At 28.5% G+C, this 11,253-nt stretch overlaps 1 long non-coding RNA gene across 1 annotated transcript; it reads left to right on the top strand.

The window, feature by feature from the left end:
* The first annotated feature begins 9,552 nt into the window (after window positions 1-9,552).
* Window positions 9,553-10,619, top strand: LOC114178787 (uncharacterized). Its single transcript, XR_003603381.2, has 2 exons — window positions 9,553-9,904; window positions 10,367-10,619. It is a non-coding gene; the product is annotated as an uncharacterized LOC114178787 (long non-coding RNA).
* The last annotated feature ends 634 nt before the right edge of the window (window positions 10,620-11,253 follow it).

The raw sequence follows: 11,253 nt of genomic DNA on the forward strand, positions 1-11,253 counted from the left end.
TTATATGTTTGTTGATAGTTGCAGTAAAAAGTATATCTATCAAGAGAGGAAAATTATTTTAAGATAATTTCAATAAGGAAACATATTGATTTTATTTTTAAATTTTGAAAACAGTTAATTAAACTAAATTTTTTTGAGCGGAAGTTATGTAGAATAAAAAGTTGAATCATGAATACGAAAGTAATTTCATGTATCGTAAGTAATAATTCATATAATTTTTCACTCAAAATATGTCCCACAATAAAAAAACCTTGTGACAAGGAGTTACATGATATGAATACAATGAATCTCATATATAAGCCTTTTTTAGTAGTTTAGAATAACTTAAAAAAAAAATAATGAGTTCAAGAAACAAAATTTTAGAAACATCTACTCTAGATTTTTGGCTGGTTCTTAGATAAATTTATACTCTCATGGTTAAGTAATAGATTTTGTGACCAATTCTTTTGCAAATTAAAATTTACATTCACTCAATCTTTGTCAGTAAATTATTCAATGTAACTAGGGTTGTCCACCCATTATCACCAAGAAAAGTTGAACCTGTGCAATGTGATTTCACTATATTCCTTTCGCTCTGCACATTCACTGCATTCATCCTGCAAAACAAGTGAAGGGAGAAAAGAGTTTCCCAATATAACCTCATATATATATTATTTGATTCAAGAATACATTGAACAAGACAGTTCTTTAGCTTTTCACTGTTTTGAAATTAATTATTGGAATATTCAAAACAAAGGATCAATCATATTCTTTCACTTTTTTCAATTGATAAACAAAAAGCCAACAAAATAATAAACACTTGAGAAATCGATTCTAGGTGTAGGGACATGTCTGGAGCCAGTCAATAAGCGAAACGAAGAAAAAAAATGATGCTGTCTGTCAGTTCTTAATTTATTCGTGGTGTACTCTAAACCTCAAAGAATCAAATTTTACTCTATCAAATCTCAAATACAAATAAAAATGCCCAATTTTATACTCCTTTTTCACACCCAAAATAATAAGAGTTGCCAGATTCTAGCTTTAAAAATAAAATCAGTACATTTAGTAGGTTTGAAATCTCTTTTCAATATTATGAACTATTGAATTGATTGATTACTCTTTTGTATATCTCGTAGGTGTAATGCCGAATTATAAATTAATTTGACTTCCTTAATGATATATAAATATAAAGCTTTATTTCTTAAAGAACTCTTAATCATGTTTAACAAAGATGGTAGTCACATACATAAATTTAAGGATAATTTAGGAAATATATTTATATGCTTTTCTTTGTCAGCAGAATTATATTAATTATTATGTAAGGTTGAAGTAACTGAAAATTGATGTATACTTCAATTCCATGAAATTTAAACTGATTACTTCCTTTTTTCTTTGAATCTGAAGAGAAACAATCATGGATTATCTCAGGACTGTTTTTGAATGTAAAGACTATATTAATTTCTTTCATCATAATATATTGGAAATTTCACATGAAAGAACATCATCGTACAACCTAATTTTGAAAGATTGAATTAGATACGAAATTTATTTTTCAAATATATATTAACAAAAATTATTATTTGTTAATCTTTTCTTAGATTTTCTTGGTTGTGATTTTTGACAGGCATGGTAGGAATAGCTAATATCGGATTGGAAAGGGGCAGCCGGCTAGAAATGGATGAAAAGCAGAAGCACAATAATTTGAATGCATGAATCTTGGCAGACATGCATTTTCTATTCAGGAAATGTTTGAAACATATGCATCTTTATCCACAATCAAGTTGGATAACATCGTAAGAAAATTCAAACCCTACGGAGATTCAACTTTTTTATCTACCCTTGAAATTTTGGTCAAGTAAAATTTCTAATCTTTATTTATAAAGGGTTGAATATATTTATGTTCTTTAATTTTCTGTAAAAATTAGAATTAATCTTTCTTTAAAATTTTTGTACAATTTAGTCCCCAAACTTTATAAATGTGTAGAATTAATTTTTTTTAACCTAATTTTATGAAGTTTATTTGACGTTTCAAATATACAGTACTTGAGTTATTTACATCATTTGACACATTTCTGTTTTAATTTTAGCTGAAAAACATATTTGAAACGTTAAACAAACTTAACAAAATTTGGTTAAAAAAATTAAATTAATAATTAAAAAGAACTAAATTCATACATTTTTAAAATTGAGGGACTAAATTATGCTAAAATTTCGAACAAAAACTAATAATAATTTTCGCTCAAAGTTAAAAGATACAAACATATTTAACCCATTTATAAAATATCTTTAGTTTTAATAAGAAAATGTAAAATAAAATATAACGCGACCCTTTTTCTTTTTGGTACAATTTTAACCTTTTTTTTACAGCAACATAAGACCTTTTAATCGTTAATAAAAATATGAAATAAATATAATATTGCCATCTAATTAACCCAATTACAACTAAGTTTATTAGAAAAATTCTTGGTTTGATCCAGCCCATCAAATAACATTGTTAGGGTTAATCAATGCATAAGAGATATTTTCTGCTTTGGAACTCTATCACGATTTTATTTTTAAAAGGCACATCATCGGGTTGAAGGAGGAAGATGTATTTAAATTGTCTTTTGCCTCGACTCCTAAATGATGTAAGACTATTGGGTGTACTAAAACATAAGTCCCAAGTCGAGGTCTAAAGGGAATGTAGATTCATCCCCCAATGAAGGGAAATCATTTTCCTTCCACATAAACGGCGTCAATGTTTCGATCCAAACTCTTGACATTGTTAGGATTAATCACCGCATCTGAGGTATTATCTGTTTTGGAGTTTAAAACTCTGTCACATATTTATATTTAAAAGGCATTTCAGAGGTTGAAGGAAAAAAAAAATTTAAACTAGTCTCAACTCTTAAGCGAATGTGTGACTATTAGATGAACTCAACAATTCTACACATAATTTTCATTACTCCTCTTTCATTTCCCATATTTAAATATTCTCCTATGCAAGTCCCTTTTATTCATCCTTCCATTTCATACATATATATATATATATATATATATATAAAACGTATTCCAACCTATGATACATATAAGTGTATCGGATATGACACGTATTCGATACATTTATTTTGACACTAACAGGATACGATACGTGATATATGAATATTAAAAAATATACAATAATTCTTAAAAACATAATAAATATATGATTGTTAATTATTGTGTGAATCCAACTTAAAACTATATTACTAAAGTTGTCAATATAAAAAATATTAATTATTATGAATGCCAACCATAATTCATAATAAAAACTATTTTAATTATCAATTTAGAGACTAATTATAAATTTTTTGGAACTATTTTAGTTGTCAATAGTTTTTAGTTTTTAAATTGTTACCAAAATTGGTCATTATATAAAGACTAATCATTTGTTGTTACTAAAATTTGTCTGTATTTAAAGATTTTCTTGTGATGTACTACGACTTTATGAATTACATACTTCATTGATAAGTATTGATAAAATATCCTAAAATATCATACATATATGTCAGACATGGATACGTTATATTCCAACCCTTTTATAAGTAAATACATAAAATATTTGAAGAAACAACATATTACAAAAGATGAAGATATCACTTAAATGATATTTTATTTTATTTTTGTATATTTCATCTAAAATATCTCAACAAAAAGTTATATTCACATAGTAAAAAGAAAACCATTTACTTGTGTACAAGTTAAAAAATAAGAAAGTTGTGAAACGGTCAGAAAATCTTGATAAATTAAATGATACATAAACTAATTTTGATTTGAGAAAGAAATGATTTTATTTTTCTCCGTAAGTGTCTATGGAGAAGAGAAATTAGTGGAAACATATGTTGAGAGTAATTATAAAGAATATTGAATTTGTGTATGTTGGGTAGGAGAGAGCATATAAAACAAAAATTAGGGTTTTGCAGGCGAATAAGCATACACAGTGATATTAAATTGTGTGGAATTGCGAGGAGCAATATCTAGAGGTTGAGCAGTTGCATCATGAAAAGATAGGAAGCCAATTGCATATATGAATCATTAAACTAATGCATAGTTGTTGACGTAAACTTTTTTTCCAGGTCACTGATACACTGAACAAGGCGAAAAATGTAGATGTTTTTGAAACCCTTTTGCATTTAACAACATCACAGTGTTTATAAATTGTCAACTACATATGATTCCACACGTATCGTCATATATATCATGTTGTTGAAGAGGAGAAAAATCCACAGAAATTGTGGGTGCTTGTTGCTGCAAAATATTCTTAATTTATGCACCTAAAACTATTCATTTCACTACCTTAATGGGTTGGCACGGACACAATCACACTTTATTATAATTTGGATATGGGAAACAAAGCATGGGAGTTTAATAAATGTTTAAATTATATATGTTTTTTCATAATGTGATCCACTAAGGTTTGAATTCTTGCTAGACTTAGAAAAGAGATATCTTTGGGAACATTTTAAATTTCAAAAGTATTCTTTTTGTTTATGATTTTTCCTCCTATCCAAGTGTATGGCAAAGGTTGTCAAAAATTTTTAGAAGAATACAAGGAATGTACTTTTTTAAGGCAATTATAACTATTAATACTGATTTAACCATCGAAATAAAATATGTTTAAGTTATTTGATTGTGATGTGATATAGAATGAGAGACATTTTAAATGTCATGAATTTAAAAGTTCAAAATGAGTTGCTTAATTAAAGGAACTTTATTAAAATAATAAAAGAAAAACGGATGTGAATGAATCATATCGTGATTCTCAAAGGAAACACATATTTCTTGACCTACCAAAAATGACATGTAATATATCAATTTCCTTTAATTATTACACATATCCTCAGAAAATAAATATATAAATTTCTGGGAATTTGTAATCTCAATCTATATGCCAATACTAAAATAATAGCAATAATAAGAAATATATGAAAATAATTTTGTTGATAAACCTGAGTACTACAATAGAAAAGGAAATCAATATCAAAATATTGATAAATGTCAAAATTAATTTATAAAATCATGTTTCTTTGTTGTGTCACGGACAGCACTTTAGAAAACGAATTTGAAGATGTTTTCTATTTTCACAAAGAAGAATATGAATATGACAATTGAAATTATTTAGATTCAATTAAATTCAGAGGAAATGACAATGTTCCATTCGTATAATGTTGCCTAAGTATTGATTTACATCTTATTTCTTTAGAAGTTTATTAAAAAGTTACACATATCAACTATAAAAAAGTAAAATATAGTTTCATATCAAATATAAAATTCAAATAATTATTTTGTAGCTTTTCTGAGTTCATTTTTAATTTAATATAAAATTTGAAATAGTGTGTTTGGAATTGGATTTTACACCTTTTCTATTATTGTAAAACTATTCGAAAAAATTTACACAAAATTTGAAAATCATCAAATAAAACAAGTCTTATGAATTTTTTGAATAACTATTGTTATATTTATAATACAAAAGTTAGTCAACCTGGTTCATCACGGATTCGAGTTGGATTGGATTGGAAAAAATTTAGTTTTTTCAAAAGTGGGTTGAACTCAACTCGGCTCACTTAACCCATAGATTTGACTCGGGTTGAAGGTCCACTTGACTCACCAACATTTTTTTACAATTTTTAATTTTTTTTTAATAATTATTTACTAATTCTAATTATGTAGGTTCACAATTTCATATTTTTAAATGCTAAAATGTTGCTATATAATATTTGAATAGTTTAAATGTTTAATTAATTTGATTGTCAAGTTATATACGTTGATACTTTAGTCTTTAACTATAGCTTTTATAATAAAATACTCAAACAACTGTCTTATAAACAATTTTTTCTAAATTAACATGACAAAAATATTTAACTTTTTTATTTATATTTTGTTAAATAGCATGACAGAAAATGTGTAATATTAGCCATATTTTCTTGAACTATATGAATACTTTCATGGAAACAATTCATCATATATTTGTGGTCAGCATGACGAAGACATTGATTATTAATTTTATTGTGATTGTCATGTCATGGGTTGCTTAAGAAATTATTTAAATATTTGAATTCTTAAAAATAAACAAATAATTTTTTATATATGGATTGGTGAGCCAACTCATTTAACCCACCAACCCGTGATAGGTTGAGTTGGATTGCAAAATTTCTGGTTCACCATAAAGTAAGTCGAATTGGGTTCACTCATTTTCAACTTGACTCATGGTGAGTCAACCCGAGCCGAGTTGGCTCGCTTTAACAATAAGTGCCCCCTTATTTTATTAAATTTCTTATCAATATCTAAAAAATATATATTTTATTCTACTAATCTTATATATTTGTCCCCTAATCTTAATCTCCTTAACTCTTTACTTTTGCTTTGAAAAGATTGTTTAAGTGAAACCAAAATAATTTATAATTATCGTCAATAACTTAGAATCTTATATATGTCACTCGTCATAAGTGTTGTAGAAATAACCTGTTGACTATTCCTTCAAATAAGGAGTTTTGGATATCGTTTAAGATGTGAAAATTAAATTATTCTTTTAATATCCTTTGTTGTATTTCTATTCCCACCAACTTCCTTTATGATAACTTCAAATTATATCTAATTTATATAAGAAAATGTTAATTCAATCTTTGTTGAGCTATTTTATCTTAATCTTTTTAAAATATAGGTTCAAATTTCTATTTTTGGCAAAAGTCTTTTCCTATGACATTTAATATGTAATTGAATTTATAAATTAAAAAAAAAAAGTTAATCTCCAACCTTTATGACTTAACTTCTTTAATTTCAATAATTATTTAAAAATTATACAACAAAAAATGAAATGTATAAGTTTTACCTTTTATGGTAATTAATACAAAAATAATTTATTTTAATTAGAATCAATATCAATATATTATGTAAGAGAAGGTTTTACGAAATAAGAATTTAAGGTAATGGTAGGTGGTTTCATCTCAAAACATTCTCCTCTCTTTCATGGTCAATGATAGTTTAATATGTTAAATAACATATTTAAAATAACTTTATTGTTTATATAAATAATATATTTTAAAGGCAAATGATGAACCAAATATTACAGTACCGGTTAGTAAATGATTAAAGAAATGATACTATTAATAATAAAAATATAAAATAATATAATAATAATTATTAGAGTAGTAATAATATCAAGACATACATATAAATCAACAAATATTAACTAGTTAATCACAAATCCAATAATTCTTATAACAATAAGAGATAAGAAGTAAAAATAGTTTGGGTTGAGACACGCATAGTTTTAAATTATGTGAGGATTGTTAGAAATATTTTAATATAATTTAAAAAATAAATAATTAAAATATTATCTTATTATGGACTCTTAATTTTATGGGTTACTGTTATTTATGGTTAACGGCTATATTTTTTATTACAATTCAATCTTGTGTCTCTTTTTTCTACCTATAAATACCACCTATAGGTGCATGTGGAAAGACACAACAAATATTAGAGTTCTCTAAAAAATGTTATTTTCTTCTCTATATTCTTTATATTGGTGTTCATAAAGTTCAGAGATCCTTCTTTGCACTCGATTGATTTGACAGGTTTATGTATCGTGGGAGAGAAACACATATGATTTTGTTTTATCCTGTGCAGTATGGACATTTTCTCTCTAAAGATAGAGTTATACGTGTCTCGACCCAGACTATTTCTACTCCTTCCCTCATCTACTTTTTATCTCTTATTGTGATAATACTTATTAAGTCTCTAATAGATTTATTGAGTCTCTAATTATTTATTTTTTAAATTATATTAAAATATTTTGAACCGTACCTTTTCAAGGTTTACAATTTGTTTTTCCCCACACCTTTCATCCTTATCGTGGATCCTCTTATCACCTTTAATATTTCTTGCTCGCCTTTAAACACATATCTTCTTTTCTAGTTCACCAAGGGATATCATATTATATTTCAAGCTCGGTGCAAACCCGACTTCTTCTAACATTCTCTTAGATTCATTGTGCAGACGAAACTTAATGATTCCAACTCAAGCTATCTTACAAGTTTTGTTATTACTAAGCTGAAAGAAAAATCTTATAAGTTTTGTAAGCTCCTAAACCATAAACGATTATGTGTCATGTGAAATGAGCAACCATAGTCCATTATTCACTCAATTTCATCAGTACTTCTTGACACTATAAGGACCTTTGATGATTCATAAACATCTTCAACCAAATATGTTTCCCCAGACGTAGACGGTTTATTAGAGATAGACAATCTACTAGATCTAAAGAATTCGTCAAGGTTCTTAGCCTTCCTTTTGTCTTTTAGAATAGAAGCTTTCATTGCTCCTTCTTGTGATGGAAAGATAAGATATTTGATGCATCTCCACCGTTTAAGTTATGAAGCTTCATTCATAATCTTATTATAGTCTTCTCCTCTGATACTTGTCTCAAGTAGTTATAATCAAGGATAAGGACAATTGTGATATGAACATTTTTTGACTCTATTTTCTTGTCCTTCTTCTTCGTTGTGGCTACATTATGCCAACATTCACATTCAAACTCTTCAAGGAGTTCTTATTGAACCAAAAGTACATATCTTTAATTGTCAGAATCTAAAATCTTTCGTATTAGTGATTTTTTCAACCTTTACTTTATCAAAGTCACGATGATTGAATCTCATGTTCACCACACGAGTTGGTTGTAAAATATGATCGAACAAACTCATTGTAAGACTGTCTAACAACACAAATATAATACATAGAAGAAGCTGCAAAAGGACAATAAAAAAATAAATGAAGACGTACACACGAAAGAGTCAATTGAACAATTAGTATTCATGAAAAAAAAAATCACTATAAACTAGATATCACACCTTGAAACAAATTATCAATTAAACTTACAGTTTTTAATTATGTATAATGAAATTGGTTGATAAAGATTTAATAGACAAAACCCAATATCTCAACCTTGTAGTAATTACATTACTTTTATATAGATACATAGTTTACTTATTTTATAACGTAGTAATAATATTGAGGTGGTTGGGGAATAACTTTGACCTAATTTTTTCCTTACCTTAATAAGTGGATGAATGTTTGGAGAAATTGTTGTAAAGTTTGAATTGTTGTAACCACTGAATGGGTGATTTGGCCTTGCTTACAAGAAATTGGCAAAAACATAAAAGTTTGCGGGATTCACAATGTTTCCTCTGGTTTGCCCACGTCACGAAAATGATTCATGGTGTTGACATCACTGTCACTAGCAAAAAGCTTAAGGCCCAAACACTTTGTTCCAAGCATCACACTTACGATAAGTATTAACTCATTCCGTAGTAGCCAGCAAAAAAATGATCCTTCTAGCCCTTTCCTTTCCAAAAATCCAAAAAGCGAAATGGGTCCAAATGCACACATTTCTTAGTTTGTAAAGAAAGAAAAAAGGTGTGCAAGAAATTAATGACTCTGCACATTGAATCAACAGGAATTTGTAATTTTTTTATGCAACGTACATTTTAGTTGGTTGAACCGAGACATTGCTTGATCTTGGACAGTGACCCCTTTGGCATATACAATGACTACGACTTGACCCTCAATCCTTGTCCCTTTCTATACCAATAAAACCCCTCTTTCATCTCCATCACTTCCTTCATTCCCTCTTTTTCTTTCTCTCTCTCTCTCTCTCTCTCTCTCTCTCTCTCTCTCTCTCTCTCTCTCTCTTTTCTTTCTCTTCCATAGCCCCAATTCTTCACTCACCTCACTACCCTCTTTGTTGCATCATCAACACAACACTCTCTTCAATGTGCTTTCTTCATCAAGGCATGATCAATAGGTGAAGATGATGATAGTGCATCCTCGTGACCAAGTGGGTGGAGACACACGCAAGGATTTGGTGCCTGCTGCAACTTCTTCTTCAAAACCAAGAAACTGTGCATGCATGGTAAGTTACTCGGTGTTGATTCTCGCACTTCTCACTTTATCAATTTTGTTGCTGCCCTTGGTGTTGCCTCCTCTGCCACCACCACCCTTGTTGCTTCTCTTTCTCCCCGTTTTCATCCTCCTCGTTCTCTTTCTCTTGGCCTTCTCACCTTCCACTCTACCCAACATGCCTGTTCTTTCATCATGATGATCTTCTTGTAATCTCTATTTTCCTTGTAAGTTCCACAACAATAAGAATGAACCATGGACGATGATGACGATGATGATGATGATGATGATGTAATTTGTATTCTATCTATAGCTTCTTGTTCTTTTCTTTGCTTATTATTTCTGTGATGTATTATTGTGATTGTTGGCAGCCAGAAAATGTTAATTTTTGAAGCAGAGTAATGATTAACTAACGGCAAAGTTTGCAAAATTGAGTCTTGGAAATGGTTTCTTGATTATATATATATATATGCAGAAACATGGCTAGTTACCTACAAAGCACGCTGCAGAAATTAATGATGTCACGTGAAACTACGGATGAAGAAGAAAACTTATATGCATAGATTTTTATTATCTAGGAAGAAAAGTAATGTAGGATGTTATTAATGTTGTGTTTGGGGGGATGTATTTGACTATTTTGTTTCCTTTTATTAAGTCTTGTTAAATTGGTAGTTTTGTTGAGATAATATATAAAGCAATGTATATAATATGAGAAGGAGATTGTGGAATTTTCTGCCCTTTAGTCAATACCAACCATAATTAAGCCCAAATACCAATCTTTTCCATCGCACCAACGTCATCTACGCTTTCAATTAATTACTACTATTTCACAGAGAAAGCGTTGTCAAAGTGTTTGTATATTTGCCATTCAAAATGGAAGATAACATGCATATCGCAAAAACCCATTTTTGAAGGGGATTTTGTCAGATCCATTTTTTTCTTACGTGTTGACTTGGTTGGTTGTTGTTGTTGTTGTTGAAGAAGAAGAAGACTTGTACGAGAATTAACCCACTTCTAAAAGAAACTCAATTCTCAAAGTTAACGATGGACAGACACTCACATTTGACTTTTGTGGGTTATCTTTTATTCGTTGAAATGTACTTTCCTTTTACCACTCTTGGCAATACTGCCATGGATCGTAGGTTCATTCCCAAATCTCACAATTCTCTTCATAAAATAATGCTTAAATACTTCTTTCTCGGCCTGCAAATATATTAATATTTGCTTTTAGTTTCTCTAACGTTTTTTAAAATTTCAATTTGTTGTTATTTTGTCTTTATCATTAATGCAAATATTTATATACGAGACGCATTTGTAGCAAAAAAAAAATATATATATATCGCAAATAAAAGATGCATTCAC

This window comes from Vigna unguiculata, chromosome 1 (genome assembly GCF_037176805.1).
Source record: "Vigna unguiculata cultivar grain cowpea cultivar isolate G323 ecotype 2 chromosome 1, ASM3717680v1, whole genome shotgun sequence".
In the NCBI taxonomy this organism is placed as follows: domain Eukaryota; kingdom Viridiplantae; phylum Streptophyta; class Magnoliopsida; order Fabales; family Fabaceae; genus Vigna; species Vigna unguiculata.